At 51.6% G+C, this 24,862-nt stretch overlaps 1 long non-coding RNA gene across 1 annotated transcript; it reads right to left on the bottom strand.

Annotated features, from left to right (window-relative positions):
- Positions 1 to 1,576: 1,576 nt before the first annotated feature.
- On the bottom strand, positions 1,577 to 13,999 carry LOC140429292 (uncharacterized). Its single transcript, XR_011949024.1, has 3 exons — positions 13,922 to 13,999; positions 6,055 to 6,132; positions 1,577 to 2,623 (listed from the first exon to the last, which is right to left on the bottom strand). It is a non-coding gene; the product is annotated as an uncharacterized lncRNA (long non-coding RNA).
- Between the last annotated feature and the right edge of the window lie 10,863 nt (positions 14,000 to 24,862).

The raw sequence follows: 24,862 nt of genomic DNA, 5'->3' as shown, positions 1-24,862 counted from the left end.
GGACCTCAGGGTGTGGGGCGGGGCCTGCACATCAGCTGCTGCCTTGAGCCTCTGTCGCCGCTGCACAGTAGCATCCATACTGTGATATCTGTAAGACATTGGAGAGGGTGTGAGACCGACAACCAGTGATGGCTTCCAGCCCAGGGCCCGCGGGCTTCCCATTCCCTGCCATCTCTCAGGGTGCCATCCAACCAGCTGGTTGTGCTGGGGGCCCCATGGACACCGTACTCCAGACCCTGCCGGCTACAGCTCTGGGACCAGGCTCAGGTCCTCCCCACCCCTACACCCTGACCTGGACGCAGGAGTACCCAATTCGTTTTTTCCAATTAAGGGGCAATTTAGCGCGGCCAATCCACCTACCCTGCACATCTTTGGGTTGTGGGGGTGAGACCCACGCAGACACGGGGAGAATGTGCAAACTCCATACGGACAGCGACCCAGGGCCTGGATTCGAACCCGGGTCCTGAACGCCATGAGGCAGCAGTGCTAACCCACTGCGCCACCGTGCTGCCCCGCGTAATGGTATTGTCACCGGACTAGGCATCTAGAGACCCAGGGTAATAATGCTCCGGGGACCAGGGTTCGAATCCCAACAGGGCAGATGGTAAAATTTTAATTCAATTAAACTCTGGGGGAGATTCTCCGTTGTCCGATGCTGCAGTCGGGAGTGGCGATCGGGCGGAGAATAGCTCCCGACGCTGAATTCGGGGCAGGCACCGGTTTGACACCGGGTTACGAGGCTCCGCCCCCTCCAAATCGGCCTCATTGTGCCGCTCGCTGCGTTCGCATCTCATTATCGGGCTCCCCGTGATGCTCCGCCTCCGATGGTCCGAGCTCCCGACGGCGCGGTCCGCGTGTGCTCTCAACAGCCGTGAGCCTGGCGTGGTGGCTGCGAGGGAGAGCGAGGGGGTACAGACAGTGCCCAGCACCGCCACACGTTGCCGACAGCCGTGCCGCTGGCCGGGGGGGCGGGGGGGCTTCCGCCAGGGCTGGGGGTAGTAGTTGCGGGGTGTCCGGGTGGTGGGCTTTGGGGTCGGGGTGGAAGGGTATGCGGTCCGGCACAACCGGTGCGTGTGTGGGGGTTGTGGACGTGCGCGGCTATAGCTTGTCAGCCCTGCGCGTGTCCAGCACGGACCCGGTGATTCTCCCACCGTTTTCCGCGCATTTCGTGGGTGTTTGACGCGGTTCCGGTGCTAGCCCCTCATCGGTGCGGATGTGGCACCGACTTGTCCGTCGTGGAACTGACCCTCCGTTGGCCTCAGCACTTCGACGCAGCAACGGAGAATCCAGCCCCTGGAATTAAAAGTCTAAAGGTGACCATGAAACCATTGCCGATTTTTAGGAAAGCTGCCATCCTTACCCGGTCTGGCCTACATGTGACTCCAGACCCACAGCAATGTGGTTGACCTGCCATCAGGGATGCGGCCCAGCAACACCCACATCCCGTGAACAAATTAAAAAATATCTAACTGGCCTGCTTGTTTCCGCGCCCGGTGTGGCATGGCCGTTATATTGCGTCCACTATTACTGCAACAAATATGTACCGCAACCCAGGCTTTTAATAGCATTACTGCAACAGACATAAAATACAACAGATATATGTACTAATTCCTTACCACATTTACCACACTGTAAATGGCTTTGGGATGTTCTGGAGGATGGGCAACAACTTTAAGGAATGTGGAAAAATCAAGAGGAAAATGATTGTTTTTGAGCTGCGAAAGCCCATTAATTCCAAGAATTCCCGGTGAAATTAACGGAATGACAATCTGCAACACTCGCAGGCAGGAAGGTGAACATCAAATCCACACATTCCTGCCACAGATTGCAAGTCGTAAAAGGTCAGAGGAGAGCGTTCAAAACAGCAGCAACTTCTGTATTAGAGCAATGATCACACTTCAAAAATACATAATTGGCTGCGCAGCACTCTGAGGGTGCGAATTGCGAATTGCACTCCACAAATGCAAGTCGTTTTTTTCCTCCTAATTGTGGGTGAGAGAGAGGGCTGTACTCTGGCTATTATTTCCATTTCACATGTTTTCAGAATAACACAGAGGAGCAAAGGTTGAGACACGGAGACAGAGTGAGAGAATTAAAAATAAGTGACATCATGCAGAAAGGAAACGCAGCAGGGAAGTGTCAAAAGCCGAGAAGTGACATTTAACAAAAGGAGCATTGAAAGGCTGGGCGACAGGGACATGGGTAAAAATGCTGAACAATTAGGACATTCAAAGCAACAACAGCTGCCCCGGCTGAACTGACAAATCAGTGTCTCTCCAAAGAAATTGTGCTTGATTGCAGATGTGCGGCAGTGAGGCAGATGTTGGCAAGCTCAAACCGTTAGGTGTAAAACCTGTTGCTTTGTGGTAGGTTTGGAAGCACACAGCTCCCTGAAGGCTCCTTTAGCTTCTTTGTTCAACTCATGCCTCTTGCAACTGTTCTCTCCGTGAGACACACACTGTGCTGGCTGTCAAGTGGCTGGTATTTGTGCATAGGTCACGGTTATATCTTTGTAAAGATGGAATCTACCAGGTTGGGTATGAGCTGACGGTTGCTCTAGATTTACTTTCTTCATAAAGCTGCAAAGGTTGAAAATTGGATATACCAGTTGATTATTTTGGATCTGAAATGTGGGAGAGAGAGAGAGAGGATAGAGGATAGGTTAGATGATTATCATAGAATTTACAGTGCAGAAGGAGGCCATTCGGCCCATCGAGTCTGCGCCAGCTCTTGGAAAGAGCACCCTACCCAAGGTCAACACCTCCACCCTATCCCCATAACCCAGTAACCCCACCCAACACTAAGGGCAATTTTGGTCACTAAGGGCCAATTTATCACGGCCAATCCACCTAACACGCACATCTTTGGACTGTGGGAGGAAACCGGAGCACCCGGAGGAAACCCACGCAGACACGGGGAGGACGTGCAGACTCCGCACAGACAGTGACCCAGAGGGGAATCGAACCCGGGTCTCTGGAGCTGTGAAGCAAGTGTGCTAACCATTGTGCTACCGTGCCGTCCTAATCAAGGCAGGACACATGCAGAAGCATATCTGCCTATGGGGAGAGCAGAAACTACAGGTCAGTCTGCAGTCACAGTGGTGACTAGGGGATTTTCACAGCAACTTTAATGTCAGCCTGTCTGTGACACTGATAAAGATTTTTATTATTATTAAATCTATAAGTAATTCAGCAGAAACCTCTTCCCTTCGAGAGTGGTGAAAATGCAGACCTCGCTCCCACTGGGTGTGGTTGAGGTGAATATCGTAGAAACATTTAAGGGGAAGGAATGCTGGATAAACACACGTGGAGAAAAGCGTAGAGGAGAAGCTGATAGAATGAGATGGAGAAACATGGCAGAAGGCTCATGTGGAATGGAAAGACTGGCGTAGACTAATGTAAATTCCAGGGTTTTGGTCCAAAGCCAGTGAAGGAACAGCAGTATATTTCCCAGTCATGATAATAATAATAATAATCGCTTATTGTCACAAGTCGGCTTCAATGAAGTTACTGTGAAAAGCCCCTAGTCGCCACATTCCGGCGCCTGTTCGGGGAGGCTGGTACGGGAATTGAACCCGCGCTGCTGCCCTTGTTCTGCTTTACAAGCCAGCTGTTAGCCCACTGTGCTAAACCAGCTGGTGTGTAGCTTGGAGGTGGTGCTGTTCCCATGCACCTGCTGCCCCCTTTCCGTCCCTCAGGGTGGAAGAGGCCTTTGGTTTGGAAGGTGTTGTCTAAGGAAATCTCATTGACAAGCGGCTGGAAGATAGAATCCCGCCTCCAGCAAACGGCGTGGCGTCGGGAAACACACGGCTGGTGGATCAGAGGGCCCCGTTCAATATCTTGTCAGAGATATTCATTTCCCGGCCCTTGTGTGGTGTGAATGGTACTTGGCATTTACCTGAGCCTGGATATTGTCCGGGTCTTGCTGCATTTGGACAGGGACTGCTTCATTATCTGAGGAGTCGCGAATGGTGCTGAACATTGTGCAGTCATCAGCGAACATCCCCACTTCTGACCTCATGATGGAACCGAGGTCATTGATGAAGCAGCTGAGGATGGTTGGGCCTAGGACACTACCCTGAGGAACTGCTACAGTGATGTCCCAGGGCCATCAATGTGACCTCAAAATGGATAGTGGAAATCTGGGACAGCTGTCCCCTGCACAACAGTGGAGCATGCTGGGAGACAATCCAAGCTACTTCTAACAGCAACAGCTTGCATTTATATAGCACCTTTGACTTACTAAAACATCCCACGCTGTTTCTCAAAAGTGACTGTGAAACAAAATATTCCCCCGGGGCCACGTATCAGGTCAGGTGCGGTGGTGGATTTACAGGTAGCGGGGTTCTGTACTCAGGTATGTTCTTATGCCCCCCTGACCCCCCTCAAGGTGAACCTCCACATCCCGTGGCATGAACTCCCTCCACCTCGGGACTGACCCATGATGTAGCAATTTAAATTGGAATGGGCAGGAGGCCAGGACTGGAGGACACAGGGATAGAAGTGTTTTAGGATTGGAGGAGATTACAAAGTTTAGCAGGGGTACGTCATAGAATCATAGAATCCCTCCAGTGCAGGAGGAGGCCATTCGGCCCATCGAGTCTGGTGTAGACCCTCCAAAAGAGCACCACGCACGCACCTTTTTCCTGTAACCCCAACCAACCTTTTGGACTCTAAGGTGCAATTTAGCACGGCAAATCCACCTAACCTGCACATCTTTGGAGTGTGGGAGGAAACCGGAGCACCCGGAGGAAACCCACGTGGATACGAGGAGAAGGTGCAAACTCCACAAGATGGTCACGCAGGGAAGAAGTGTGGTAAACCACTGTTGCACCTCTATTAGGTGATGTAAGGTAGGACCTGTACTATAGGTACGTTGGTAGTCCCTGCCTGCTGGCTCCGCCCAGTAGGCAGAGTATAAATATGTGTGTCCTCCATGCTGCAGCCATTTCGCCAGCTGCTGTGGGAGGCCACACATCTCAGAGCAATAAAGCCTCAGTTGTACCCAACTAAAATCTTTGTGCAATTGATCGTGCATCAAGGAGTTGAACCCGGGTGCCTGGTGCTGTAAGGCAGAAGTGCTAACCACTGTGCCACCGCGCTGCCCAAATGTTGTGTTTTAAGGAACATCAGAAACAGGAGGAAGGCATTCAGCCCCTTCACCATTCAATCAGATCTGGGTTGATCTGTACCTTGACTCTATTTACCCACCTCAGAAACATACCAGGTGCTCTGGTTTCCTCCCACAATCCAAAGATGCGCACGTTAGGTGGATTGGCAATGCTAAATTGCCCCTTAGTATCCAAAATGGTTAGAATCATAGGATTTACAGTGCAGAAGGAGGCCATTCGGCCAATCGAGTCTGCACCGGCTCTCGGAAAGAGCACCCTACCCAAGGTCAACACCTCCACCCTATCCCCATAACCCCACCTATCCATTTTGGACACTAAGGGCAATTTAGCATGGCCAATCCACCTAACCTGCACATCTTTGGACTGTGGGAGGAAACCGGAGCACCCGGAGGAAACCCACGCAGACACGGGGAGAACGCGCAGACTCCGCACAGACAGTGACCCAAGCCGGGAATCGAACCTGGGACTCTGGAGCTGTGAAGCAACTGTGCTAACCACAGGTGGGGTAACTGGGTTACGGGGATAGGGTGGAGGCAAGGGCTTTAAGTGGGGTGCTCTTTCCAAGAGCCGGTGCAGACTCGATGGGCCCAATGGCCTCCTTCTGCATTGTAAATTCTATGATTTATATTCACGGCTAACTGGGCAAAGTACGCTGTGTCCTTGATTTAATCAAACTGGGTCAGTACAGCCTTGTAAAGTCTGGGATTTACTCTTGGTTATCAGTTGCAGCTACATTCTCAGTAACAAGAGGAATAACAATGATTTGCTACACACACGTCATTTGTTCAGTTCTGCAAGGGCTTCGAGTTAGGTTATTGGGCCTGACTGTTTTGATGTGAAAATGATTCATTTGGATTGGCATGACAGAGCATGTTTACTCTTTCCAAGATAATTATCTCAATATAGTTGGCTGTTAAAATCACCTGCGTTGGTTCAAATTTATAGTGTTCTTTGAATCAGCCAGTCGGTCAGTCATTTGCAGCTGGGAGCTGTGATGAAAGCTGGAACATAAAAACAAAGGCATCTGTAAGGACTGATAGCGCGGAGATACAAATGAACCTGTGAATGTTCTCAGAACAGCAGCAATGAATCTGCAGCAACTGTGATGATATCAATGTCGGGGCTGTTAGCACACAGAACAGGGAGGCCAGCAGAATCCACAAACACTTCTAAAAACAAAGCGGGGAATAATTTGAATTGAAATGGTGTAAAGGAAAGGACAGGACTGCGTGGCAAAGTGTGAGGGCTGATAAAGAAAAGCTTTTCTAAAATGCCATTCGCACTCTCAGGGCATGCCCCCATGTGCATCAGCCAATGAAGTACTTTTGAAGTGCGCTTACTTGTAAAGCAGGAAACATAGCAGCCAATTTGCACACAGCAAACTCCCCCAAACAGCAAAGTGAGATTGACCAGATGACCTGTCTTTGTGTTTCCAGTGTGATGACTGGGAGACTTCAGGTATTGTGTTCGAGTAGTGGGAAATTTAAGGGTAAAAGCCTGGGGTAGAGTGGTTAGCACTGTTGTTTCACAGCGCCAGTGTCCCAGGTTCGATTCCCGGCTTGGGTCACTGTCTGTGCGGCGTCTGCACGTTCTCCCCGTGTCTGCGTGGGTTTCCTCCGGGTGCTCCGGTTTCCTCCCTCAAATCCCGAAAGACGTGCTTGTTAGGGGAATTGGACATTCTGAATTCTCCCTCTGTGTACCCGAACAGGCGCCGGAATTTGGCGACTAGGGGATTTTCACAGTAACTTCATTGCAGTGTTAATGTAAGCCTACTTGTGATAATAATAAAGATTATTATTTTTTAAAATTTCTGTTTTACAAGGCTTGGGAGGTTTTAGCAGCCAAAAGGTGAAATTGACAAAGGAATGCATTTTTCAGTCTAGGTTAATGGATTGTGGTTTGACTGGGGAAGCCGTTGGGGAGTTAATGGGCGCAATTCTCCCATCGGGTGTCTAAGTGCCGACGCCGGAGTGAAAACCGGAGTGTTTAACTCCGGCGTCGGATCCCGCTCCCAGCCCCCTATTCTCCCGCCCCCGGGGGGCTAGGAGCAGCGTTGCATCATTTACGCGCGCCAGGCCTTGGCGCCGTGTAAATGACGCGACCGGCGCTGCGTAAATGACGTCACCCGCGCATGCGCGGTTGCCGACCTCCCCGCGGCCGCCCCGCAAGACGATGTCGGATGGATCTTGCGGGGCAGCGGAGGAAAGGAGGTCCACCTTCAGAGAGGCCGGCCCGCCGATCGGTGGGCACCGATCGCGGGCCAGACCCGATTTGAGGCCCCCCCCCCCCCCGGTGCAGGAACCCCCCTCCCACCCCCACAGGCCGCCCCCCCCAGCGTTCCCGCGCTGTTCCCGCCGGCAGCGACCAGGTGTGGACGGCGCCGGCGGGAACCCTGTCGTATTGGGCTGGCCGCTCGGCCCGTCCGGGCCGGAGGATCGCTACTTGCCCGTTGCAAACGGCGAGCGGCGATTCTCCCAGCGGCCAGCTGTGATTCTCACCGCGCCGGTTTGGGGGGGTGGGAGAATCGCGTGCGGGCGTCGGGGCGGCGTGGCGGGACACGCGGCGCGCCCCGGCGATTCTCCCACCCGGCGTGGGAGGGGGGGGGAAGAATTCCGCCGAATGTGCTTTGCAGCCTGCAGAGATTCTGGACAGGACTCCCCGTTGCCCAATGCCAATATCGTAATTGGCGATCGGGCGGAGAATCTCTTTTTACGCCGCAATCGGGGGCGACACCTGTTTTTGGATGCTCCACCCCCTCCAAAACAGCATCATCGCTGAGTACGACGCACCTGAGTACAGGACGTCACCTGAAGGCCCTCCCGCGATGCTCCGCCCCCGATGGGCCGACTTCCCGACGGCACGGTTCACTTGTGCTCTGCGTTTACGTCAACCTCGCATGACGGCTGGGGACTGTGTCCAACGGCGCCACAGTCGGGTGGGGGGGGGGAGCCGTTCCGCTGGCCGGGGGGGCTTCGGCGAGGGCTGGGGGGCTGGTGGGGGGGGTGGTCTGGGGGTGGCGAGTAAGGGTATAGTAGGGCACTATCTGGCAGGCCAGGTCCGCGTGTAGCCGGTGCCATGTTGCATGCGTGACCGCTGCAGGTCATCGGCTTGTGCATGCGTGGCCACCGTCCTGGCAATTCGCCGGCCGTTTAATGTCGGGAACGGCGAGAGATACACGTGGTTGCTAGCCCCCCACTGGGCAGAGCACCGGTGCGGGGGCACGCCGACGTTTTCATCGTGAAACTAGACACTCCCTCCTTTCAGGCATAATCATAGCCTGAAAATCGGAGAATCCAGCCCGATTTGTTTTCCAGCTTGGGGTGATGAGGTCATTGCTGGGTGGAGCCAGGGAATGCAGAGAGGCATTTTGAAAAGCTTTAGAGAGGCAGTTTTGTGGAGAAAGCTTTGGAGAGATGAGTTGAATTCTGATCTGCCTGACACTGAGCCCACAATTCTCTCACAGTGAGATAGATTGAGAGCTGTCTGTTGTTTTTCTCTTGTTGTTTAATGGGAAATTGAGAGTAGTGTTTAAGGGGTAAATTGTAAGTTGTTTTTTTGGGTGCAAAGTTAAAAAGTTTAATATTGTATTCGTAATAAAGTTTTGTTTTAAAAATACCAAAGCCCTATTTATCCATGCAATCACTCCTGGAGAGAATCATTTTTTCCGCACAGTCTCACAAATAAAGTAAAATGTTGGGGGTTCTGTCCAGTATCCTAGCTGCTGTTGGCGTCTGGTCTGGGATCGGAATACTGGGTCATGGATAAACATTGGTCAGGACACTTGCTCTACTTCAGAATAATGTCTGGGATCGTTTACACACATCCAACAGGGCAGACACAGACTCTAATGTCTCATGTGAATGACACTGCCGCCAGTGTCAGCTGGGATATCCTTTTATTCATTTACGGGATGCGGGTATCGCTGGCTAGGCTTGGATTTATTGCTCATCCCGAGTTGCCCTTGAGGAGATGGTGGTGAGCGATTGTCTCGAAACGCTGCAGTCCCTGAGATGTAGGTACACCCACAGTGCTGTTAGGGGGTAATATGATTTCTACCCAGTGACAGTGACGTAACAAAGAACAAAGAACAAAGAACAAAGAACAAAGAAATGTACAGCACAGGAACAGGCCCTTCGGCCCTCCAAGCCCGTGCCGACCATGCTGCCCGACTAAACTACAATCTTCTACACTTCCTGGGTCCGTATCCCTCTATTCCCATCCTATTCATGTATTTGTCAAGATGCCCCTTAAATGTCACTATCGTCCCTGCTTCCACCACCTCCTCCGGTAGCGAATTCCAGGCACCCACTACCCTCTGCGTAAAAAACTTGCCTCGTACATCTACTCTAAACCTTGCCCCTCGCACCTTAAACCTATGCCCCCTCGTAATTGACCCCTCTACCCTGGGGAAAAGCCTCTGACTATCCACTCTGTCTATGCCCCTCATAATTTTGTATACCTCTATCAGGTCTCCCCTCAACCTCCTTCGTTCCAGTGAGAACAAACCGAGTTTATTCAACCGCTCCTCATAGCTAATGCCCTCCATACCAGGCAACATTCTGGTAAATCTCTTCTGCACCCTCTCTAAAGCCTCCACATCCTTCTGGTAGTGTGGCGACCAGAATTGAACACTATACTCCAAGTGTGGCCTAACTAAGGTTCTATACAGCTGCAACATGACTTGCCAATTCTTATACTCAATGCCCCGGCCAATGAAGGCAAGCATGCCGTATGCCTTCTTGACTACCTTCTCCACCTGTGTTGCCCCTTTCAATGACCTGTGGACCTGTACTCCTAGATCTCTTTGACTTTCAATACTCTTGAGGGTTCTACCAGTCACTGTATATTCCCTACCTGCATTAGACCTTCCAAAATGCATTACCTCACATTTGTCCGGATTAAACTCCATCTGCCATCTCTCCGCCCAAGTCTCCAAACAATCTAAATCCTGCTGTATCCTCCGACAGTCCTCATCGCTATCCGCAATTCCACCAACCTTTGTGTCGTCTGCAACTTACTAATCAGACCAGTTACATTTTCCTCCAAATCATTTATATATACTACAAAGAGCAAAGGTCCCAGCACTGATCCCTGTGGAACACCACTGGTCACAGCCCTCCAATGAGAAAAGCATCCTTCCATTGCTACTCTCTGCCTTCTATGGCCTAGCCAGTTCTGTATCCACCTTGCCAGCTCACCCCTGGTCCCGTGTGACTTCACCTTTTGTACTAGTCTACCATGAGGGACCTTGTTAAAGGCCTTACGGAAGTCGATATAGACAACATCCACTGCCCTACCTGCATCAATCATCTTAGTGACCTCTTCGAAAAACTCTATCAAGTTAGTGAGACACGACCTCCCCTTCACAAAACCGTGCTGCCTCTCACTAATACGTCCATTTGCTTCCAAATGGGAGTAGATCCTGTCTCGAAGAATTCTCTCCAGTAATTTCCCTACCACTGAAGTAAGGCTCACCGGCCTGTAGTTCCCGGGATTATCCTTGCTACCCTTCTTAAACAGAGGAACAACATTGGCTATTCTCCAGTCCTCCGGGACATCCCCTGAAGACAGCGAGGATCCAAAGATTTCTGTCAAGGCCTCAGCAATTTCCTCTCCAGCCTCCTTCAGTATTCTGGGGTAGATCCCATCAGGCCCTGGGGACTTATCTACCTTAATATTTTTTAAGACACCCAACACCTCGTCGTTTTGGATCTCAATGTGACCCAGGCTATCTACCCACCCTTCTCCAGACTCAACATCTACCAATTTCTTCTCTTTGGTGAATACTGATGCAAAGTATTCATTTGGTACCTCGCCCATTTCCTCTGGCTCCACACATAGATTCCCTTGCCTATCCTTCAGTGGGCCAACCCTTTCCCTGGCTACCCTCTTGCTTTTTATGTACGTGTAAAAAGCCTTGGGATTTTCCTTAACCCTATTTGCCAATGACTTTTCGTGACCCCTTCTAGCCCTCCTGACTCCTTGCTTAAGTTCCTTCCTACTTTCCTTATATTCCACGCAGGCTTCGTCTGTTCCCAGCCTTTTAGCCCTGACAAATGCCTCCTTTTTCTTTTTGACGAGGCCTACAATATCTCTCGTCATCCAAGGTTCCCGAAAATTGCCGTATTTATCCTTCTTCCTCACAGGAACATGCCGGTCCTGAATTCCTTTCAACTGCCACTTGAAAGCCTCCCACATGTCAGATGTTGATTTGCCCTCAAACATCCGCCCCCAATCTATGTTCTTCAGTTCCCGCCTAATATTGTTATAATTAGCCTTCCCCCAATTTAGCACATTCATCCTCGGACCACTCTTATCCTTGTCCACCAGTACTTTAAAACTTACTGAATTGTGGTCACTGTTACCGAAATGCTCCCCTACTGAAACATCTACCACCTGGCCGGGCTCATTCCCCAATACCAGGTCCAGTACCGCCCCTTCCCTAGTTGGACTGTCTACATATTGTTTTAAGAAGCCCTCCTGGATGCTCCTTACAAACTCCGCCCCGTCTAAGCCCCTGGCACTAAGTGAGTCCCAGTCAATATTGGGGAAGTTGAAGTCTCCCATCACCACAACCCTGTTGTTTTTACTCTTTTCCAAAATCTGTCTACCTATCTGCTCCTCTATCTCCCGCTGGCTGTTGGGAGGCCTGTAGTAAACCCCCAACATTGTGACTGCACCCTTCTTATTCCTGATCTCTACCCATATAGCCTCACTGCCCTCTGAGGTGTCCTCTCGCAGTACAGCTGTGATATTCTCCCGAACCAGTAGCGCAACTCCGCCTCCCCTTTTACATCCCCCTCTATCCCGCCTGAAACATCTAAATCCTGGAACGTTTAGCTGCCAATCCTGCCCTTCCCTCAACCAGGTCTCTGTAATGGCAACAGCATCATAGTTCCAAGTGCTAATCCAAGCTCTAAGTTCATCTGCCTTACCCGTAATACTTCTTGCATTAAAACATATGCACTTCAGACCACCAGACCCGCTGTGTTCAGCAACTTCTCCCTGTCTGCTCTGCCTCAGAGCCACACTGTCCCTATTCCCTAGTTCTCCCTCAATGCTCTCACCTTCTGACCTATTGCTCCCGTGCCCACCCCCCTGCCATACTAGTTTAAACCCTCCCGTGTGACACTAGCAAACCTCGCGGCCAGGATATTTATGCCTCTCCGGTTTAGATGCAACCCGTCCTTCTTATACAGGTCACACCTGCCCCGGAAGAGCTCCCAGTGGTCCAGATAATGGAAACCCTCCCTCCTACACCAGCTGTTTAGCCACGTGTTTAGCTGCTCTATCTTCCTATTTCTAGCCTCACTGGCACGTGGCACAGGGAGTAATCCCGAGATTACAACCCTCGAGGTCCTGTCTTTTAACTTTCTGCCTAGCTCCCTGAACTCCTGCTGCAGGACCTCATGCCCCTTCCTGCCTATGTCGTTAGTACCAATATGTACAACGACCTCTGCCTGTTTGCCCTCCCCCTTCAGGATGCCCTCTACCTGTTCGGAGACATCCTGGACCCTGGCACCAGGGAGGCAACATACCATCCTGGAGTCTCTTTCATTTCCACAGAAGCGCCTATCTGTGCCCCTGACTATAAAGTCCCCTATTACTATTACTCTTCTGCGCTTTGACCCTCCCTTCTGAACATCAGAGCCAGCCGTGGTGCCACTGCTCTGGCTACTGCTGTTTTCCCCTGATAGGCTATCCCCCCGACAGTATCCAAAGGGGTATGCCTGTTCGAGAGGGGGACAACCACAGGGGATTCCTGCACTGACTGCCTGCCCTTTCTGGTGGTCACCCATTTCTCTGCCTGTACCTTGGGTGTGACCACATTTACATAACTGCGATCTATGACGCTTTCCGCCACCTGCATGCTCCTAAGTGCATCCAATTGCTGCTCCAACCGAACCATACGGTGACATATTTCGAAGTCAGGACGGTGAGTGACTTGGAGCGAAACTTGCAGGTGGTGGGGCTCCCTGCTTGCCCTTCTAGATTTTCTGTTATTCGTTCCTGGGATGCGGGTGTGGCTGGGTCAGCATTTATTGTCCACCCCTGAGGGCATTTAAGAGTCAACCACATTGCTGTGGGTCTGGAGTCACGTGTAGGCCATGACCGGGTAAGGACGGCAGATTTCCTTCCCGAAAGGACATGAGTGAACCAGATGAGTTTTTATGACAATCAGACAATGGTTTCATGGTCATTATTAGACTTTTAATTCCGGATTTTGATTGAATTCAAATTCCACCAACTGCCCTGGCAGGATTTGAACCTCGGTCCCCAGAGCATCACCCTGGGTCTCTGGATTACTAATCCAGCGGCAATACCACTGCGCCGCTGCCTCCCCTCGATGGTAGATGGTAGTGATGATGGGTTTGGAAGGTGCTGCTTTAGGAGCAAATACAATATAATGTGGGTCAATGTGAGGTTATCTACTTTGGTGGTAAAAACAGGAAGGCAGATCATTACCTGGGTGTGATGGTGGAACAGTCGCTGAAGGTTGGCGTGCAGGTACAGCAGGCGGTGAGGAAAGCTAATGGCACGCTGGCCTTCCTAGTGAGAGGACTTGAGTATAGGAGTAGGGATGTCTTGCTGCAGTTATACAGGGCCTTGGTGAGGCCACACCTTGAGCATTGTGTGCAGTTTTGAACCCAAAGTAGTATAATGGGTTAATAGTTCTGGTGCTGGAGTTAGTGATGTATGTTATTATGTAACAATGACATCAGCAGTCAGGTGATAGAGGCTCTGCAGAACACTCTCTGCAGGGTCTACGCTCCAGAGGTACGTACCTACCTTGTAGTCTATCTTGTATATAGTGTTAATAAAGTAGTTTCAAGTAACTCCCTGAGTCAGACCAGAGTCATCCAAGATTAAATAGGCCACGTGACAAACGACCATGATCTTTTATCCGAGGTGAGAGTTTACCCACTGATTTTACCCAGTGAGCCATGGAGACACCTGCTGCAAATCTGATGGCATTTGTTTGGTGTGAAATTCAGATTGTCCAGAATGGAAAATGCAACACACCCTGCCCCTGACCCTCAACAATAGAGGGCCTTGAAAGGACTTTAGGCTATCACGATTAGTTAAGAAATAGTACCAGAGAAGTTAATGTTTCTAAAAGCTGACACATTTCCTGGCCCTACACCAAAGGTTTTTAAAAGAATGACCAAAGAAATAGCAGATGCATTGGGTTTGATCTTCTAGAATTACCCAGATTCTAGCATGTCCTCAATGAATTGGAAATGAAACCCTATTATTCCAGGAAGGAGGGACAGAGAAAGCGGGGAACTATGTGGGCAGCACGGTAGCATAGTGGCTAGTACAGTTGCTTCACAGCTCCAGGGTCCCAGGTTCGATTCCCGGCTTGGGTCACTGTCTGTGCGGAGTCTGCACGTTCTCCCCGTGTGTGCGTGGGTTTCCTCCGGGTGCTCCGGTTTCCTCCCGCAGTCCAAAGATGTGCGGGTTAGGTGGATTGGCCATGCTAAATTGCCCTTAGTGTCCGAAAAATGTTAAGTGGGGGTTACTGGTTACGGGGATAGGGTAGATACCTGGGCTTCAGTAAGGTGCTCTTTGTAAGGGCCGGTGCAGACTCGATGGGCCGAATGGCTTCCTTCTGCACTGTAAATTCTATGATTCTACCCGACAATTAAACTGACATTAGTATGAGGCAAAATTCTAGAATCTATTACTAGAGATGTGTAAAGGGCAGTTAGGAAATCATAATATGTTTCAGTAGCACCTAGAGTTTGACCAATCTGTGAAGAGCCTTTTGATGTAACTAGTATCATGGGTGAAGGGGAAACAGCGGATGTTTAGGATGTGTTAGGATCTTCAAAAAGCATTTGACAAAGTGTCACATCGAGCCTACTGCCAAAAATTAGGATTTGTGGAATTGGGGAATAAACCGTTAGCTTGGATTGAGGATTGGTGAATGTTTCACCGTGGGGTCAGGGCCCAGCCAAGGGTTCTGGGGATTTCCCGCGACGCCGGTCCGACGCCCTCCCGCGATTCTCCCAAGCGGCGAGAACGGCCCCGTCGAGTTCCGCGCGGCGCAGGCCGGAGAATCGCCCGAGACACCCAAAATGGTGATTCACCGGTACCCCCGCGATTCTCAGTGCCGGATGGGCCGAGCGGCCTGTCCAAAACGGCGGGTTCTCCCCGGCGCCGCCCACACCTGGTCGCTGCCGGCGGGAACAGCGCGGGAACGCTGGGGGGGGGGGGGGGCGGCCTGCGGGGGGGGGGGGGGGAGGGGGGATCCTGCACCGGGGGGGGCCTCAAATGGGGTGTGGCCCACGATTGGTGCCCACCGATCGTTGGGCCATCCTCTCTGAAGGAGAGACCGGAGGACCTCCTTTCTTCCGCAGCCCCGCAAGATCCGTCTGACATCTTCTTGCGGGGCGGACTCGGAGAGGACGGCAGCCCGCATGCGTGGGTGACGCCAGTTATGCGGCGCCAGCTGCGTCATGTATGCGGCGCCGCCTTTACGCGGCGACAAGGCCTGGCACGTGTAAATGACGCGGCGCCGCTCCTAGCCCATTATCGGGCCCTGAATCGGTCGGGATAGGGGCCGTTTCGCGCCGTCGTGAACCTTGACTGCGTTCGCGACGGCGCGAACACTCTGCCTCCATTTCGGAGAATCCCGCCCCCTTTTTACAGAAAGACAACGGCCGGGATTCTCCGCCGGCGGGAGTTTCCATTATGCCGGTTCCCGGGGGTTTCCCGACGGCGTGGGGCTGCCCCACAATGGGAAACCCCATTGACCGACCGGCGTAACGGAGAATCCCGCCGGCCGGCCGGGGCAGAAATGTAGCTCAGCGGGGCGGAGAATCCCGGCCAACAGGTTTAAATTCTCTACAGAAACAGGTATTACTTTGAAATCCTCAAATGATCTGGAGACAGTCTTTAGATTGCAGAGAGAGATCAATGCAACTTCTTTCTGTGACTGCAGCTTCTTCAACTCTGAAACAAAACTAAAACACATACTGTAGCTGCTAGCTCAAAAACAAAAGTAAAGCAGACAACAGCCCAGCTCCACCCACACACTGACATCACTGCAGCTATTTGATAAACATCAATTTCTTAAAGGTACTCTCACATGGCACCTGTGAGGGGAGATTGTATAGACTAGGCCCAGAATCGCAAGGGTTTAGAGGAATGAGAGGGAATCTAAATTAAACATCAAACAATTTTAAGGGGCTTGACATGGTAGATGATGGGATGGTGATTCTCCTGGCTGAGGATGGGCTGGGGGTGGGGTGGGTAGTTAGTGGTCTGGAACGCAGTCATAGTCTCAGGATAATTGGGTCATCAATTTAGGACTAAGATGAGAAAAGATTTCTTCACTCAAAGGGTTGTGATGAATCTTTGGAATTCTTGACTCCAGTAAGTTGGATCAAACAGAAGTGCTACCATTACCGTTCAGGACTAGGGGTGGGTCATAAATTCCAGCCTTGTCAGCAATGCCCACTGTTTTGTTACCTTTGTGGTAGGTAACATGTGCTACTCAAACCTTGGTTAGTGATGAGGCCTTCTGAATCTCGATGAAGAAGGATCAAACTCGTCCAGTAGTAACAAAAGGTTTATTGAGTAACTTTAACAATAATTGCATGAGTTCTTGAACTTAACTTTGATACTAGTGATAAGGTTAACAAGATCTAACTATGGTAATTATACGTAACTCCACTAGCCATCTGAACTAGTCTGCTATTGCCCTGGTCACAGTGCACCCAAGAGAGGCCCAGAGACTCAATGTGGTTGCCTTTTATACCCCTGTTGGTCCTGCCCTCTAGTGACCATGTGGTGCTACTGATTACACATTAACCCCTTGTGTACATGCACATATAGAGATCATTACATCCCCCTTTTTTTCGTGTTACATATTTTTTGTATGTTGTAAAGAAAATTGAACAAACATAATGGATGCAGTTTGCAAATGCATTTCTTAAAATCAATGAGTTAGTCATTCAAATGTGAATACATTTAGCCTCTTAGGTTTATTCGCTTGTGTGAAATAGGTAGACAAATGTTGTTATGTGCAAGTTGTGATGATCTTGATGATTATACAAAGCCAATTAATATTTATGAGTCCAATCTTAATTTAAAAAAATTGTGAGCCCAAACTTTATGAATTTGTTCGGTTGAGTTGCTTTCGTCTTCTGTTGTTGAAGTGGTGATGTTGATGTCGTTATTTATTTGTGAACGTCATCAGTGTTCCTGTGTTTAAGTGACCATTAAGTAATCATGAGGTGTTCGAATGGTCGAACCACTTTGTTGTCTGATTTAGACTTTCTTTTTTTTTCTATATTTGTGATAGCGATTTTGTGTTACACCGTTGTCTGACCTGGACTTTTTTCTGTGATTGCGGTATTGATCTAGTGTGTCATCTGCCTTGAAAGCTGGCGTGCTTGCTTGTTCTGGAGCAGATGTGAATTTGTGAGATTCTTTAACCTGCCATGGCATGTTTGTAGTCTTGTCATTGTTTTGCAGTGTGCTGTGGCATTGCCCTTCACGTGCAGAGTTGTACCATGTTGTACAGGTTGTTGTTTCATTGTTATTGTTTCTGTCGTTTCTGTGTTTGTTGTTTCCGTTGTAGTTGTTGTTGTTATCATTATTGTTGTTTTTGTCATGCTTGTTGTTTCTGTTTTTGTTGTTTTCGCTGTTATTCTTGTTGTTTTTCTTGTCGTGCTTGTTGTTTCTGTTTTTTTTGTTTTTGTCGGTGTTCTTGTCGTTTTTCTTGTCATGCTTGTTGTTTCAGTTATGCTTCTTGTTGTCTTTGTTGTTCTTGTTGCGCTGCATGTTGTTTTTGTTGTTGTCTTTGTTGTTCTTGTTTCTGCTGTGCGTCTTGCGGTGTTTGTTGTTCTTGTTGCGCTCAATGAGTGTTCCATGTGGAGTTATTTCTGGAGTTATTTCTGGTTCATTTGAATCACCTTTGGTTTCTTGGTGCTCCTCTTCTGTAGTCAAAATCTTCAAGATTTCATTCTCTCGTGGGTCTTGGTGCTCCTCTTCGGGAGTCAAAATCTTCACGATTTCATCTTGTTGTGGGTCGTGGTTCTCCTCTTCGGGAGTCAAAATCTTCAAGATTTCAATTGAAGTGGTCTCTCTGGACTCATGAGTGGCCGTCCTCTGATTGCTGAGTGCTTCTGTACAGACGAGCTGAGATCTGTCAGTCTCGCTGTGATCCTGCACCTCCTGTATGGAAATTGTGATTTCTTCATCACTTGTCTCACAAACAGTGGGTAGACATTCAGTGTCTTCTTGTTGGTTAAATAAGCTGGGTAGACCTTCATAGTCTTCTTCTGGTGGCTCAAATAAGCTTGGTAGACTGTCATAGTCTTCTTCATGCATGGCGTTCGCTACGGAGTGTTTGCTTGCTTCCATTTTTGAGCCTGTCACCGAGCTGTCTGTGGAGGCTTGCGTCGCTCTCTTTGTGGAGGCTTGTGCCGCTCTCTCTGTGGAGTCTTTCATCGCTCCCTCTGTGGAGTCTTTCATCGCTCTCTCTGTGGCGTCTTTCATCGCTCCCTCTGTGGAGTCTTTCATCGCTCTCTCTGTGGAGTCTTTCATCGCTCTCTCTGTGGCGTCTTTCATCGCTCCCTCTGTGGAGTCTTTCATCGCTCTCTCTGTGGAGTCTTTCATCGCTCTCTGTGGAGTCTTTCATCGCTCTCTCTGTGGAGTCTTTCATCGCTCTCTGTGGAGTCTTTCATCGCTCTCTCTGTGGAATCTTTCATCGCTCTCTCTGTGGAGTCTTTCATCGCTCCCTCTGTGGAGTCTTTCATCGCTCTCTCTGTGGAGTCTTTCATCGCTCTCTCTGTGGAGTCTTTCATCGCTCTCTCTGTGGAATCTTTCATCGCTCTCTCTGTGGAGTCTTTCATCACTCGCTCAGTGGAGTCTTTCATCGCTCTCTCTGTGGAATCTTTCATCGCTCTCTCTGTGGAGTCTTTCATCACTCGTTCAGTGGAGTCTTTCATCGCTCTCTCTGTGGAATCTTTCATCGCGCTCTCTGTGGAATCTTTCATCGCGCTCTCTGTGGAGTCTGTCATCACTTTCTCTGTGGAGTCTTTCATCGCTCCCTCTGTGGAGTCTTTCATCGCTCTCTCTGTGGAATCTGTCATCACCCTCTCAGTGGAGTCATGCAGTGTTCTCGCTGTAGAGTCGATCTGTGCTCTCTGTGTGGCGTCGTCTTCTTCTTGGGTATTGCTGTCATCCAATGTATCGACGATCTGCCATGGCATCATGGTATTGGAATCATCTACCATGAGTAGAGTCATGTTGAACTTTGCAGCCGTGTTGCTGATGCTGTGATCAGCATATCCGAATAACTCAGCCATGTCTGAGCAGTATTGTGTGTATTGTCCGGTGGACAAATCATCTCTTTTTGTTTCGGAGTTGTTATCGTTCTCTTCATGTTCAATTAACAAATCATCTTCTTGGGTTTCGGATTTGTCATTGTGCTCTTCACTTTGGGTGGTGCAGACTGCTTGTTCCAGGGTGTTGTGAAAGTTATTTTCAACTGCTGGTGTAAGTTCGGGCATCGTTCTGTCTTTTGAGGTAAGAAAATTGGGTTTTGCAGCTTTACATTTCTTTTTGCTCATTTCCGTGCGTTTCCCTTTTAAGTGGGCGTGGTCTGGGTCCTCTGGCGTCATGACGCTCGTAGGAATCGATTGCGCATGCGCAATCCGACTTTCCTTTACTGTGCGCTCTTTTCGCATCTGTGCATGCCGTTCTGTTTCTTTTTGAGAAGTGCGCATGTGCGTACTGGCCGGAACGCTCTCGCTCAAGATGGCTGCCAATCAAAAAGCGCTGCTGCATCGAGTGAGATCCTGCCTCTGCCTCGTGGTGAGTGTTCGCGCCATTTTTACCGATTTTGTTTTCTGGATACTGATTCTGTGTTTGTAAAGACTCACAGCATTGATTTTGTTTTTGTTCATAAGCAAGGCATTTTTGTATAGCAGTTTCTAGAGTTATATACCTGTCTTGTGAAAGTTCTTCCTTCAAATTTTTGTCAGATAGTCCATAAATTAATTGATCCATGATCATAATGTCTCTGAAATCAGCGTAATCGCAGCCTTATGGTATTAACTTGAGATTTGTAATAAAATCAGTGATGGGCCCTGTGGTAGTATGCATTAGGGGTCATGTGGGACTGTGAAGCCTTGATTTCATTGGCTGACAGATCCCGGGTCCTGGTTGGCCGTTGACCTCTAGCGGAGGCGGAGTATAAGAACCAGGAGTCCTCCCCCGCAGTCAGTCTACTACTGAACTGCGGGGGAACAGTCACGCTTAATAAAGCCTCATCGTCTTCACTCTATTCGTCTCTCGGAGTCTTTGTGCGCTACAATTTATTCAGCGTGACAAAAGGACTATGGAGCTCAGGATCATTCCGGAATGCCTGAGGATCAGCCCCCACGCAGTGAACTCAGCAGCAGCTTTCAAGCACTGGCAGACTTGTTTCGAGGCCTACCTCAGAACGGCCACCGGCCGGGTCACAGAAGACCAAAAACTACAGGTCCTGCACTCGAGGTTAAGCACGGAGATTTTCTCTCTCATCGAAGACGCAGAGGATTTCCAGACGGCGTTCGCAGCACTAAAAAGTCTCTACGTTCGCCCAGTAAACCAGATCTATGCTCGCTATCAACTCGCAACGAGACGGCAAAGTCCCGGAGAATCGATAGATGAATTCTACGCCACGCTACTAATTTTGGGACGGGCCTGCAGCTGCCCGCCGGTGAACGCAAATGAACACACGGACATGTTAATGCGAGATGCTTTTGTGGCAGGTATGAACTCCTCCCAAATCCGCCAGAGACTTTTAGAAAAAGAGTCGTTAGGACTCTCAGAGGCACGGGCCCCAGCAGCCTCCCTGGACGTGGCCGCGCGAAACACCCGCGCCTACGGCCCCGACCGCGCGGCAGCCCATTGGGCTCTGTACGCACCTGTCGCGACAAACCCCCCCCCCCCCCGGACACCCCACAGGCTTCGCGGTCCAAACGCCAAGTCGCACCGGGGGAGCCCGCTGCTATTTCTGCGGCCAGGCGAAACACCCCCGGCAGCGCTGCCCGGCCCGCGCAGCGATCCCGGATCTGTAAGAGCTGCGGGAAAAAGGGCCATTTCGCGGCTGTGTGCCGGTCCCGGGAGGTCGCCGCTCTCCCCAGAGAACAGGGAGCCCTGCACACTTTTTACGCTCCCCAACCCCCCCAGCGCCCCATGTACGACCCGCAGGCGCAACCACTTTGGGTCCCGACCACCGCTCTCCCTGGAGAACAGGGAGCCCTGCAAGCCGTTTACGCTCCCCAACCGCCCCCCCCCGCGCCCCATGTATGACCCGCCGGCACTACCACTTTGGGTCCCGGCCACCGCTGTCCCCAGAGAAGAGGGAGTCCTGCATATTCCTAACGCTCCCCAACCCCCCCAGCGCCCCATGTGCGACCCGCAGGCGGCGCCATTTTGGGTCCCGGCCACCACGAGGGGAGGAGGGGCGCCGCCATCTTGGACCACCCCAGACCTGTGCGACGCATGGGGCGGCCATTTTGTCCACCCCGCCGCCATCTTGTGACCCCCCAGCCATGTGCGATGCATGGGGGCAGCCATCTTGTTCACCCCCGACGCCATCTTGGACGGCAACAACGGACCCCAGTGTCGACGGCTCCACGGGGTTCGAAGAAGACGCTCAACCATTACGACCACATCTGGCTTCAATGACGCTGGACCAAGCACGGCCCCGGACGCTCCAGACGACGACGACAACGGTGCTGATAAACGGGCACGAGACACCATGCCTGGTCGACTCCGGGAGCACGGAGAGCTTTATCCACCCCGACACGGTAAGACGCTGTTGTTTGACCATCCGTCCCAGCGCACAAAAGATTTCCCTAGCTGCAGGATCCCACTCCGTACAGATTAAAGGCTTCTGCATAGTTACCCTAACGGTGCAAGGGAGGGAGTTCAAAAACTACAGGCTCTACGTCCTTCCCCAACTCTGCGCCCCCACATTACTGGGATTAGACTTCCAGTGCAATCTACAGAGCCTAACCTTCAAATTCGGCGGCCCAATACTCCCACTCACTATCTGCGGCCTCGCAACCCTCAAGGTTCAACCCTCATCCTTGTTTGCAAACCTCACCCCGGATTGCAAACCCGTCGCCACTAGGAGCAGACGGTACAGCGCCCAGGACCGGACCTTCATTCGGTCCGAAGTCCAGCGGCTACTGAAGGAAGGCATAATCCAGGCCAGCAATAGTCCCTGGAGAGCACAGGTGGTAGTAGTAAAGACAGGGGAGAAGCAAAGGATGGTCATAGACTATAGCCAGACCATCAACAGGTACACACAACTAGACGCGTACCCTCTCCCCCGCATATCCGACATGGTCAATCGGATTGCCCAATATAAGGTCTTCTCCACCGTGGACCTCAAGTCCGCCTACCATCAGCTCCCCATCCGCCCAAGTGACCGCAAGTACACAGCCTTCGAGGCAGACGGGCGATTATACCACTTCCTAAGGGTCCCATTTGGCGTCACAAACGGGGTCTTGGTCTTCCAACGAGAGATGGACCGAATGGTTGATCAACACGGGTTGCGGGCCACGTTCCCGTATCTCGACAATGTAACCATCTGCGGCCACGATCAGCAGGACCACGACGCCAACCTCCAAAAATTCCTCCAGACCGCTAAAGCCTTGAACCTCACGTACAACGAGGACAAGTGCGTTTTTAGCACCAACCGGCTAGCCATCCTGGGCTACGTAGTGCGCAATGGGATAATAGGCCCCGACCCCGAACGTATGCGCCCCCTCATGGAATTTCCCCTCCCGCACTGCCCAAAAGCCCTAAAACGCTGCCTGGGGTTCTTTTCATACTACGCCCAGTGGGTCCCCCAGTATGCAGACAAGGCCCGCCCCCTAATACAGACCACGACCTTCCCTCTGTCAACAGAGGCTTGCCAGGCCTTCAGCCGCATCAAAGCGGATATCGCAAAGGCCACGATGCGCGCCATCGATGAGTCCCTCCCCTTCCAGGTCGAGAGCGACGCCTCCAACGTAGCTCAAGCGGCCACCCTTAACCAAGCGGGCAGACCCGTGGCCTTTTTCTCCCGAACCCTCCACGCTTCAGAAATCCGCCACTCCTCAGTGGAAAAGGAAGCCCAAGCCATAGTGGAAGCTGTGCGACATTGGAGGCATTACCTGGCCGGCAGGAGATTCACTCTCCTCACAGACCAAAGGTCGGTAGCCTTCATGTTCGATAATGCACAGCGGGGCAAAATCAAAAACGACAAGATCTTAAGGTGGAGGATCGAACTCTCCACCTTCAACTACGAGATCTTGTATCGTCCCGGAAAGCTGAACGAGCCTTCCGATGCCCTATCCCGCGGCACATGTGCCAACGCACAAATTAACCGCCTCCAAACCCTCCATGAGGACCTCTGCCTCCCGGGGGTCACTCGGTTCTACCACTTTATTAAGTCCCGCAACCTCCCATACTCTTTGGAGGAGGTCCGTACAGTCACAAGGAACTGCCACATCTGCACAGAGTGCAAACCGCATTTTTTCAGGCCGGATGGTGCGCACCTGATTAAGGCTTCCCGCCCCTTTGAACGCCTTAGTCTGGATTTCAGAGGACCCCTCCCCTCCACCGACCGCAACACATACTTCCTGAACGTGGTGGACGAGTACTCCCGCTTCCCATTCGCCATCCGCTGCCCTGACATGACCGCGGCCACAGTCATTAAAGCCCTGAACACCATATTCACACTGTTTGGTTGCCCCGCATACGTCCACAGCGACAGGGGGTCCTCCTTCATGAGTGACGAGCTGCGCCAGTTCCTGCTCAGCAACGGTATAGCCTCGAGCAGGACGACCAGCTACAACCCCCGGGGGAACGGGCAAGTAGAGAGGGAGAACGGCACGGTCTGGAAGGCCGTCCTACTGGCCCTACGGTCCAGGGACCTCCCAGTTTCACGGTGGCAGGAGGTCCTCCCGGACGCCCTCCACTCCATCCAGTCATTACTGTGTACCACCACTAACCAAACGCCTCATGAGCGCCTCCTTGTCTTCCCCAGGAAGTCCTCCTCTGGAACGTCGCTGCCGACCTGGCTGGCGGCCCCAGGACCCATCTTGCTCCGAAGACATGTGCGGGCGCACAAGGCGGACCCGTTGGTCGAAAGGGTTCACCTCCTCCACGCGAACCCGCAGTACGCTTACGTGGAGTACCCCGACGGCCGACAGGACACGGTCTCCCTGCGAGATCTGGCGCCCGCCGGCAACACACCCCCCCCCCCCGACACCAATCACCCCCTCCCTGCCACCGCCGCACCCCGCGACCGCCCCCTTCCCAGGAGGATCGGTCCTCCTCCCAGGCCCGACCAGGAGTAAAGCCCAAGCTGAAACCGTAAGGCTCCCGGAGACGACAACACCGGAACAAGCACCACCACCACCACCGGGGCCGAGGCGATCGACACGGACGACCAGACCGCCCGACCGACTCGTGGCGTCGGTCTAACACTACAATGTGGACTTTAACGAGAACATTGGGCGAAATTCTCCTACCCGCCCCGCCACATTTCTGCCCCGACCGGCCGGCGGGAGTCTCCGTAACACCGGCCGGTCAATGGGGTTTCCCATTGTGGGGCAGCCCCACGCCGTCGGGAAACCCCCGGGCGCCGGCAAAACGGAGACTCCCGCCGGCGGAGAATGACGCCCATTTTGTTTTCTCCTGACGATTACTGTAAATAGTTCGAAACAA

Source organism: Scyliorhinus torazame, chromosome 1, assembly GCF_047496885.1.
Source record: "Scyliorhinus torazame isolate Kashiwa2021f chromosome 1, sScyTor2.1, whole genome shotgun sequence".
Taxonomy (NCBI): domain Eukaryota; kingdom Metazoa; phylum Chordata; class Chondrichthyes; order Carcharhiniformes; family Scyliorhinidae; genus Scyliorhinus; species Scyliorhinus torazame.
Note: the sequence above shows the minus strand (reverse complement) of the source record. Positions and strands in the feature narration are given on the sequence as shown.